Source organism: Protopterus annectens, chromosome 12.part0, assembly GCF_019279795.1.
Source record: "Protopterus annectens isolate FY-2018-M chromosome 12.part0, PAN1.0, whole genome shotgun sequence".
NCBI lineage: Eukaryota > Metazoa > Chordata > Ceratodontiformes > Protopteridae > Protopterus > Protopterus annectens.
In genome coordinates, this window is record NC_056746.1 from 560,859,409 (window position 1) to 560,871,483 (window position 12,075).

Sequence of the window (12,075 nt, forward strand, 5' to 3'; positions counted from 1 at the left end):
CCTCAGTTGGCAAGGGAGACACACTCTGGTCAGTCCTAGGAGAGGGAACAGGGAGGGCTGCGCCCATCCGTGGTGAAGCTGCTGCTGCCATTAGTAACACGGTTTGCCCCATTTTTTCTGTCAAAAAGAAACAGAAAACTAAGTGTGTGATTACTCCTTCTCAAATTTCCTTAGACGGGAGTAGTTTACTGGGTCTGGCTTAGTGTTTAATTCAGGCAAGTAATCCTTCTTGCAAAGTCATTTTTGTTAAAAGAAAGAGAGATTTCTGTTTTCCTGAAGAGATTCAAGATTCTGAATCTGACTGGGAAGATGAAGGGTGAGATACAGGGTTTTTGCCTCGGATTTCTGATTCAGACTCGGAGGATAGCTCATTTTTTAATTCTCCGTGTGGGGGATTCTCTTTCTCTGAGACTATTGCTAGGATGTGCCAGTGTTTTCAGTGGGAGAACACTGAGGTTTCTTAGTCCCTCAGAAAATACTGAGTTGTTACAGAAGGAATTTCCAGAACCTGCACCCATTCCTCCTTTTCTGTCTGCTTTAGAGGATGTGTGTTTGTGTTACTGCTTGCAGATTTCCTGATAGTCAGCCAGCTGCCCCTAAAAAGGTAGATACGATGTACAAAGTTCCTCAGTCATTTAAGTTTTTGTACACTGTTCCCAAACCTGACCCAGCAACTGTAGCTTTAGTTGATCCCACTGCTGCTAAACACTTAAGTTAATTCCCATCCAACTTTTCTGACAAGGATTTGAAAATTATTGATAAGTATGTGAAAAAGTGCATATTTCTGCAACTCTAATTTTCAGAATTTTGAATTGTCAGGCTCATATGTTAAAGGTTGTTATGGCTATTTGCGAAAGTATAAAGAATGTTTTATCTGTACTTTCTTCTATGTGGAAGATATGTTTTAAATAATTTAGTTTCTTCTGTTGCACAGGTCACTACTCATTGCTTATGACTCTGTTGATATTCCTTCTGGGGCTATGGCCACTGGTACTGTTTTGAGGAGATTTGCATGACTGCATACGCAGAACCTCCCAGATGATGATAAAAATGAGATTTTTAAATTCCTCTTTGGATAGAGATTTCGTTTTTGGCCCCTCTGCTGCAGAGGTGATCAAAAGGTGTGATGAAAGGAGTAAGCTGATTTTCTAAGAGATTCTATAACTCCTCATTCAGTTTTGGCTAAAAAGCAGAATAAACAGTCTCAACAAACTATAGGTATATACACTTTTAAGAAGAAATGGGTAGGGGTTCCAAAAAGTAGCCTCAAACCTCCCAAAACCTAGAACAGTCTCACAAGTCTGAATGACTGTTTAAGAGACCTTGTGACCCTCTTCCATCCTGGTTCGTTTTTTTTTTCTTCCAGAAAGTCTGAATCTGTATTTTTTCTCTTTTTCAACAGATAGTGTCAGGCAAATGGGTTGTGAAGATCATTCATCAAGGTTAGAGATGGCAGTGGGAGGAAATTCCTCCTTTCTAGGGGGTCCTTCCTCATCCTCCAGATCAGACTCTTTTGTTTCCTTAGGTTCCTCCTGACCAGGTGGGGAAGGGCTTTTATTCATGGATGATGGTAGTGCTAAAGAAAGAAAATACTTGTACACCAGTTCTGGATCTTTCTTTGCTAAACCTGTTTGTTATAGTGCCCAGATTCATAATGATGTCACTTCTAAACCTATTACAACTTCTTCATCTTTCACGTTTCCTGTTAACACTAGACTTAAAAGTTGCTTAGCATCACATCCCTGTTCACTCAGACTGCAGAAGTTTGTTTTGTTTTTGTTTGCCTGGATCACATTGTCAGTAGTCTTTGTTTACTTTTGACTATCAGTTGCACCGATGGACTCACAAAGTGACTAGCTCCAGTTATAGCTCATTGCAGATTACATGGTATCCACATTTTTCCATATTTGAATGATTTGCTTATCTTTGTAGAGACTTTTTCAAAGTGTTAGGTTTCACTCCTTCTTGGGTGAGAGATATCTTACACAAGCTGGGATTGCAAAAGAACATTCAAAAGTCTTTCTTGACGTCTTCACACAAGATTGTGGTCCTGGGATGTCAGCCAGACACCTCAGTTCTAACAGCCTTTCCTCCACAGGAAAACAATTGGTGTATATCTGTAACTATTTCTAAGGTTTTCCACTTAAACTTTGGTCACTGGAGGGAATACCTTAGGATTATGGCTCTCATGGCTTCTGTGATTCTCATGATACCCCTGGCAGGACTTCACTGGAGAAAGATACAGAGGTATCTGAAGTCTCTTTGGTCCCTGCACTAGCACCTGTTGTCTTTTCAAATCTTAGTGCTGAGGTTTGTCAGAAGAGAGATAATTTTGTAGAGACAACAGATATCCTTAAATCCAGGTCTCCACTTTCCCTCCCTGCTGCAAAGCAGTCAGTCACTATAGACACCTTAGACTTTATGTGGGGAGCAGTTTCAGAAGGGATAAAAATGCAGGGTGTGTGGGACTCCAAGGACAGATGCAAGCATATAATTATCAAAGAGATGCTTGCCCTGATTAAGCACTTAACTCTCTGAATCATCTTTGGTCCCTGGGACCTTTTTCAGTTTGTTGCAGACAATAACACAAGTATATGGTACATCAACAATCAGGGGGCTCTAGGCCGTACTTCCTTTGCAGACTAGCTATGTTTTATTGGGATATAGCTGTACAGCACAGTTTCACACTACAGGCATACTACATTTTGTCAGAACAAAATTGTGTGTCAGACAAGCTGAGCAGAACCAGGGGAGACTGTTTTGAATGGAAACTAAATTAAGGGGTCTTCCAAGATTTGAGTCTTCTGTGGGGAGTTCCTCAAGTAGTTCTGTTTGCTGCCTTTCTGAACCATCTAATGACAAGTTTCTGTTCCAGGACCCCATACAAGAAGGCCTGCAAGACAGATGTCTTTTCGTTTCCTTGCACAAAAGTATTTCTACATGCTTTTCCACCCTTTCCACTAATGTCAGGGGTACTTCTGAAGATTCAGAAGGAATCCCCCAAGGTCATTTTGGTGACTCCCTCCAGGCACAGGCAGTCATAGTTCTCCCTTCTTTTGGAAATGGCCAGGGGCAAGATTCCTCACAGACTTGATGTACTCACACAAGCCCTGACAGCAATCAATCGCTGGCTGGATGATATGTCCAAATTTCTTCTAGGTGCCTGTTTACTGAGGACATGGAACAGGTACTAATGGAGGCAAGAAAGCTTGCTACTAGAAAATTATATATTAGTAAACGGAAAAGGTTTTCTAGTTGGAGCTAACAACATAACCATCACCCATTCAGGGTTAGTTGTTCTCTGGTTTTACAATATAGTGTGAGTTACTATCCTATGGCCTTTCTTATTCCTCTCTCAGGGTTCATTTATTGGCCATTTCAGCATACCTGCACATGGATCCTCCTCTTTCATTGCAGTCTTATGTCAGAAAGCTTTGGAAAGGGGTTTTGCACAAGAGGCCTACAAGTAAATTGGTGGCCCCTCCTTGGGATCATAATTTTGTGTCAGAGAAGCTAACACTTGCTCTATTTAAACCAGCTAATATACCTAACTTGAGGTCTATACCATGGAAAACAGTTTTATTGATTGCTCTGATCTCTGCAAGAAGATTATCTGGGGTGCAGACTCTTTATGGTGAGTCAGCCCTCTCTCATTGTCCACAGGGACTGGGTTTCTTTGAAAACTAATCCTTCTTTTACGCCTGAAGTGGTAAAGAGTTTACTTTAAGCTGAACTGTCCGTCTCCCATTTGTATTTCCTGAACCTAAAAATGAGGGAGATAGCATACCCATATTTTGTGTCGCCACAGATAACTCAAGTGCTATATTGACAGAACTAAATCTTTCAGATATTCAGATCATTTGTCCATTTCTTGTGAATGCATGAAGAAGGGACAACACTGTCAAAACTGACTACTTCCAAATGTTTGCCTTAGGCTAATACTTTTTGTTATATTAACCATAGCGATACTACTCCAGGCAGGGTCAAGGCCCACTCTGTTAGGGTCTTGGCTTAATGTATGGATTTTTGGAAACGGTTGTATTCTAGATATTTTCTAGAAGCTGCAGCTTCGTTCTCTGTACAGACTTTTACAAAGCACTTTAAGTTTGATTCCTTCTCTAGGTCCAAGTCAAGCTTTACTAGGCCATTCTCCAGGGGCTCCGGGACTCTTCTCCTTCCACCTCTCATATATAGTAAGTTAGGGTAATCAACCCATATAACTAAGCTTACTGAAGCTGTGAGCAGTATGATGAACATAGTACAGTTGTGTAAGTAAACTTACCATAACGGTAAATGTTTGAATTGTGACGCCCGTGCACTGGCCCAGTAATCAAGGAGCCTCAATCCTCACCACTAACGCCAGTGAGGGGAGTGCACATTGGGGGGATAACAAGTACACACATAGTAAAGTACAATTTCCCTTAAGAGCACACAGAGATCTCAGTCAGTCTGGAGCTGGTTTCTCCCTTTCTCTCCAGATCCCCTGTAAGACTCCCCACTGGCACAGCTATAGGGTCCAGATCTCAGCCTAGTGGTCAAGCAAAAACCTCCAGCACCCTCTCTGTCCAACCAGTGCTTCGTGTCCCTGCCCATGTCGCTGAAACACACACAATTTAAGATTTGATTTATATACAAACACACACACACACACACACATACACACTCCTGGGAAAGGCTGGCACAGGTTCTCCAGCTGTGCCCCCTTTCTGCCCAGACTATAAAGTAGTACTAACTGCCACCAACCACTAATATCAGCTACTATAAGGCCCATCCCAAAGGGTGAGCAGTTTCACTGTGTATTGTTGCTGTTATCCAAATAGTAAGTATGACTGAGCAGCAAGACTATTAGAGTGGTTTGGACAGTATCATCAAATACATACAAGTACTCTCTAAGAGTTTACGTTATCTCTACACAAAACAGCCACAGTTGAAAGGTTTAAAATATTTAATAATAAATAATAAAAACACAAGACAATATTTATTCATTCAACACAATGACACTACAGAGTTCAGACATCACAGGAAAATGTTTTAAAACAATACTGTAGGATAGTCTGACATAAATATAGAAAACAGCTAGACTAATCTGGCTAAATTCCTATCTAACTCTAAGAGAAATACTAAGTTCTAAATAACTACTTACATACAGAGCAAAGCAAGTGCCTGGTGAGGTGTTGTCAGCTTCAGACAAAATCCAAAATGCTCAAATCTTTCTCTCTGAGGTAGTCTTAAATTGATATACACATTACTGCTGAGTCATTTCATATTACATCATTTTTGACACTTCTGCTGAAGTTTCCCAGTCTCACAGAACTTAAAATTTAACATTTTTTGTAATCTTGCACCTGCCAGGAAACCACAGGAATAAAGGTTTTACATATAAAACCTAGTAATTAACTCTTGTCCTAAGACAATACAAAGAATTTCTTAGTCCAGACATCCTGTGTCCGAGCTTGAGATCAGTCACAAAATTTATTTATTTTATTTATTTAACATTTGTTAACTGGGAAAGTCCGACTTAGAACTAAGCCAATTTTCAGCGGAGGTCCGGGGAGAAAGGCCCCAGACACATGTCTTTGTAACATGGGAGGAAACAGAAGCACCCGGAGGAAACCCACACGAATGCAGGGAGGATGTGCAGACTCCACACAGAAGGCACCCCAGCCTAGATTCGAACTGGAGAACTCTTGCTGTGAGCCAACAATGCTACCACTCTACCAGTGCTCCATCCCTTGCTTCACTTATTAGCTTTCTTCCAGCAGGGTGCACTGTGGTTACATTTTTGAAGCTCAGAACATATGACACAGTTTTCCTACATTTAGTTTTCTTACATTTGTAAAAACACGCCTGTGGATCATATTAATATTTACAATGACATAGAATTATTTACAAAATTCTATCTGGCTGGGTTGGCAGCCCTTCAGTTTTTCACATGAATGATCACCACTGCAGTAGCTGCTCCCTCCCTCTACCTCCCTTGTTTTAGGATGTGATTTTTAACACGAAGGTGTGGACATTTATGTTTTGTTGCTTGTACAGTTGTCCTTTCAGGGCTCAGCCACCTTCTCTGTTGCTGGAAAGCTCTGAAGGTCTTGCCGCCTAAACCTGTCTTTCAGTCGGCTCATTTCGAGCTGCCTGACAGTTTGGGAGCATGGAAGATGCCCGGAAGCTTTGGAAGCTGGCCGGCTGTTTTATCCTTAGTGCGATATAACCCATATAGGTAATATTACTGCAGCAGTGAGTGATCATTCATGTTATGGTAATTTTACTTACTCAGCTGTGCTATCCAAGATAGTATGTATAGTGTAGCCATTATAATACAACGCTATTGTCCACACCCATTATATATGACAGCTTTTTTAATGTATATTTCCAACTTTTGTCTTACACACAGAGTAATATTTGGTAGGCTTATCTTTTATACAACTGTTTCCCCTCATCTGTATTTGAACGGAGGTCACATTTTCAATACTTTTAATGGAAACTTTCATACAAAAAAAATTAATGTATTTTCAGAATACCCCATCCCCTATTAACTTAGAACAAGCACACAACACAATGTAATTTTCAAAAAAATTAATGTTTACCCTCCAGATAAGAATTGCCCCAAATTGTCAGCCACTTCCACAGGCAATTCCTAACCAGAAGTTAAGGATAGCCATGCTAAAGTGAATGTTTTAGCCTGTGTTCCCAGTTACACTGTTTGCTCTTTGTTCTTTTATGTTTGCTCCCCTTCTTGATGTGAACAACAGCTTGTGTGATTTCAGAAAACACAATTTTTTGCCCTAAGAAAAAATGTAATGGCTATCTTTAAATAAAACTCTTAAATGTGTGAAAGTATTAATGCTGCTAGGGATGCTGCTGTCTGTTATTCACTTCCCATAATTTCAAACGTTATTTTGACTAAACAGCTTGACATTGTATCTTTGAATTTTGCATTTTCATTATTAAAGGATGCTCAGAACTCTCAAGAGTAATTGCTTGCACCTGCAGACAGCTCTTCTCCATGTAGCACTAGTCAGCAATGAGAAAAAAAGCTAATAGTTCTGCTGATGCATGAAGGAATCTTTGTAAAAATCATTCAGAACAGAATGTACAACTGCCTTCAGCTGCAGACTTTTTGACTCCCACTGAGAGCATTTGCTGACTTAAACAAAGCTAATATCTTTGCAAATGCAAGAGACTTAGCATTTTTCATGGCTTTCATCATTTTGTTTTAATTTTTCAAGCCTAGCTGCTTACAAAAAAACTCGTGTTTATAACTCAGGCCAAGGGCATTAACTTAGGCATTCATCCTTGTTAAAAGTAAGATTAATTGTCTTAATTCTACATATAATATAATCAGGTAGATTTATACCCCACACCAGCAACCAAAGATCACAGCATATTAAAATAAGCTTGGATTTGTCCACTATTTCTTCTCTTGTTATACTGGAAAGCCTATATTATTTACAACTAAAAACTACTTGTTTACTTTAATATCTTTAACACATACAACAACCACTGAAAATAATCCCTATATTTAAAGTACACCTGACTATATACCACACAAAACTGCTTTACTGTATAACATGCTGTTTATATCATGAAATGTTTTTACAACCTTAACCATTATGCCAACCTCCCCTAAATGACCATTTTAAACCCAGCCAATAACCCAAGGTTAGAATCAAACCCTGTACTTTGTGTTTATGAGGTGAAGACCTTAACCATTTTGCCGTACCCATTAAATACCAATAAGTACAAAATTATATCACTTATGGTTACTTGTTTTTAGTGTCCTAAGCATCAGTGACATAAATGAAGTTTGTTCTTTAAGGTCCACCCACAAGTTTACCAGTCAGCAAAAATCCAGTCTTTCATAGTCACGTTGTCTTGCAAAGCCGTATTTCACAAATGCGATTGATGCTTTATAGTCTCCAATGTATTCAGTAATTTCAATGTTTCTGGTCTTCTTCATGTTCATGTCCATCTCCCAACATCAATCTCTGGTTCAAGTTTATTTTAGAACACTGGAAGAGGTTCCACTGACAAAGTTTCTATGAGCATTATTGTTAGAAGAATGAAAAACAGAATCCACCTACGTTTGCTTGCTCACTTTCTGTTGGATAAGTTATTTAATTTCCTCTTTAACATGTTCTGCATCCAAAAAAGTTTTTGAATCTCAAGGAATAAATATTCTGAAGACAGCAGTCTGAACTTTTCCTGATTGCTTGTGATACATTTGTTTCTCTTTTGCCTGGTATACAGTGAGTAATAATTTTGACTACTTTTCCCTTCTTTCACAGTTTTGTCAGGATTAACTTTTTCTGCTGGTATGGTTGTATCATTACTAATACTGGTCTTGGCTGCCTTCTCTTTGCCAGGTTTGGAGCATACCGACTATGTACTCTTTCAATTAACAACTCCTGCTGTAGAATACCAGCCCAGTTGCTTATTTATGGCTACATAAAATTAACAGTCTGTTCCTTCCAGTTTCTCAGGTACAGCAGAAAGTCTCATACTTTTCTGTGTGCTCTGTCTTCTGACAGCCATTTTTGAAACAGCTCTTCTTGAGAAAGCTCATACTCAGCCAGCTTTGTCTTCATTTCCACCTCTGATTTTTGCAGTTTTACCAGTTCATCTGAATAGCTAGTTAAAGCTTCTCCTATTTTTTTCCAGCCTTTTATTTGCATTGCTATATTCCTTCTTTCATTTATTATATTCACCTCAGAGTACATTTGATTTACTTTTAACTCTAGGTTACTGGAAGCCATCTCTTGCACCAAAGCTGAAGCTTGAACTGCTTTTTGCTGGACAGCTGCAGGATTCTTGCCAGCCAGTGTTATCTCTTTCACCGTTTCTGGTATTTTCTTTCAGATTATCTAATTTTTTTTTCTTTGCTTGCATCCAGGAAGTATACTTATTAGCCAGTAACTGAATTTCACTCAAGCTGACAATATCACTGGCTCTTGTTTCTTTCATTCTTTTTTTCACACAGTGAGAGCTGAAATGAAGCTGCTGATAAGTGTGCAGCTGTCTTGGGAATCATACTGTATTTCATTTTGAGATACTTTGAGGATATATCTGTTCTAGTTCTGTTTAAAAGTCTTTTCCTGAAAGACAGTGGTGGAGCTTACGCCAGATAAAGGACTGTAATACTAAAAAAGTTGTCAGTAACAGAGACATGGGAAAGATATATGCCTTCCAAGATTACACAGTAAGCTTCTATAATTAGACACCAGTCACTAACTGCTTTCAAAATTAATGTTTTGCACATACACACAGACAAACTATATATATCAATAGTTCTCTATAGATAAATATGCAGATTTACACATATATATGAAAGATGTTGGTGAAATGTTGTCAAATAGGAACTTGTCAAACTTGCAAAAACTGGTGCTGGCGGAGCATTTCTGTGCAAGATCACTGTTCATTGGGGATCACGGAATATGCCTGTAGTGCAGCCTCAGAGTTGGTATATATAATCAGCAGGATGTGGGGGGCTGCAGTCTCTGAGGTGGTGTATATAATTAGTAGTGTGTGTGTGTGTGTGTGTGTGTGTGTGTGTGTGTGTGTGTGTGTGTGTGTGTGTGATACACCCCCCTGGTGGGGGGTGCAGAGCAGGGCTTGCCCCCTGTAGAAAACATTTCTTGTTCTTTTTTTTTTTTTTTTGCTTTTTTTTTCAATAGGCAGCTAATTGACGTGTTGTGCTATTTGATGGATTGTATTTTTGATGAGTTGTCAGTCTTCCATATATGTATATCTATATTTATATATATATGGGTGTCCTGTAATTGATGGAATGGACATAATGCTAGCACTCAGGAGACTAATGTCAATATGTCAAATAAATATCAACATGCTCCAGGAATTACCCATGACTAAACCAACAGTAAGTGTTTTTGTAGGGGAGCAAACTCCCCTGCACTTTCCACACCCCCTGCTATCTATATATACTAACTCTGAGATCACAAATTCCCAGAGAAAAATAATATTCTCCTACCCGAGTATTGTTGATCACGCACAGCTATTGACCATCTGTCTGTGTTGACCATACAGGTGTTAGCATTGTGCCTGTTTGATCAGGTGTAGGACACTTTCTGTATGAAAGTATACCAACCCAAACAGCCATGTCAGTGGTGCAAGAGGTAGCACACTGGCCTTTGGTATTGGAAGTGCAGAAGGCTGTGGCTTCTGTTCCCACTCCAGGTGATTAGATTGCTGACAATGTAGTGCAGTGCTAAGGGGGTTGCTGCTGTCAAGTGTATCATCCTTTGGATGCATTAAACTGAGGTCACATCTGCATAAGATGGTGGCAGCTCAGGTGGATGTAGAAGATCCCACAGCACCTGTCGAAAAGAGTAGAGGAAGTTCCCTGATTTCCTGGCCAAATTTCCCCTAGTAGTAAAAATGTCACATCAGGTCTCCCCTGAAAAGAGGCTAATAGCCTGTTGGGACTAACCCAGTCAATAAAGGCTAAATGAACAAATCAATCATTCAATCAATTAGTCAATCAGTCAATAAATAAATGAACAGACATCTGTGTAAACCATGAAGTGTTTAATAAAATCAGGGGGATACCAGCATTGTTTCAGAGCACAGGAAGAATAGCTGTTGGAAGCCTTCACAATTATCATGTTATGTGTTAGGTACGGTGCCACTGCTGCAGGATGTAGCAGTGGGGTATCATTTTGGTCCCAGTGGATACACACTACTCCTACACCCTTTTTGCCACAGTCTTCTGCCCAGAAACTTACTGCTCCTTTACGAGGGTGATCATGGTACCAGAATTGTGCAGGCCCTGTGGCTCTATCCCATCCATTAAGATAGCACAGATAATTAATTTGTTAGCTGCACAGTCGCAGAATAGAGGTTTCAGGCTTTCTAGCAGAATTATTACATAAGCCCTACATCATTTACAGGTTTCTTAACATGTATAGTATTCTTATCAGTATTAGCATTATCATTACAGAATTTAGTAGTTTGGCCCCTTTTCTCATATTTAAAGCAAATATAGGTATAGGTGCCAGCCACCTATTTTGTTGCTTTAAGCGACTACCCTTTACCTAAGCTTTCATGGCACAAGACTCTTCCTAAAAGAGTACAAAACTTTCAGAATCTTTCATGTCCGAGTGGCACACTCACTTTTTAATTAGAGCTGGTAATTCCTGCAAAAACCTTTAAACTACCAAAATCTCTTAGATTTCCTTATTATTATGACCCTTTTAGTCTTACCACCAAAGATACTATGCATTTTAATTCACATAATTGAGATATTGCTGTTCTTCTTTTAGAAAAAGTCCACTAGTAAAATTTGAGAATCTGAGTCCGTGCTGCTACCCCAGCTCCAGAAAGTAGTATTTCTTCACTTTTTCATAGTCCTTGTAACTGAAACACTTGTATGTCCTTAAGTAATCATTTGCATATATCCCATGGGCTTCCAGTACAGGAGGTTTAAGGTATTATACAGTGAAGACTCTAGCAAAGGTAGGTTTTCCTTTTAGTATGTATACACACACACACACACACACACACACACACACACACACACACACACACACACACACACACACACACGCGTATATTTATATATATCAGAAACAACAAAATAATGGAAATGGTAATTCTCAAGAGTGTGTGACAGATACTTTGAAACAAACTAGTACATATGTTCCTTATAATGACAGTCCTACAGGCTCAGGGATATATATATATATATATATATATATATATATATATATATGTATATATTATATAGGAATGGGCAAATGAAACAGTTTTGTAACTTATCTAAGGAAGAAGTTGATGCTATTGACTCTTTAACTAAAAATACTGAACTACTGATTAAAAATGCGTATAAAGATAGGGTTGTTGTTGTTATGAGTAGCAGTTTTTATTATGAAAAAATATTTTTGATGTTAGGAGGTGAGGAATATACCAGCAGTACAAGGAGTGAAAGTAATATGCTGTCAGTTAGAGTACATGAGTTTTTATGTAATATGCATGATGCTGATCGCTTGAGTGACGAGTTGTTTAATTATCTGTTTGTTAAAACTAGCAAAATTCCTATGATTTATAGTATACCTAAGC

General features: G+C 39.0%; 1 protein-coding gene across 1 annotated transcript in view; it reads left to right on the forward strand.

The window, feature by feature from the left end:
• TMEM130 (transmembrane protein 130) overlaps positions 1-12,075 on the forward strand; it is a 528,437-nt gene that overhangs the window by 52,249 nt on the left and 464,113 nt on the right. The window lies entirely within an intron of this gene.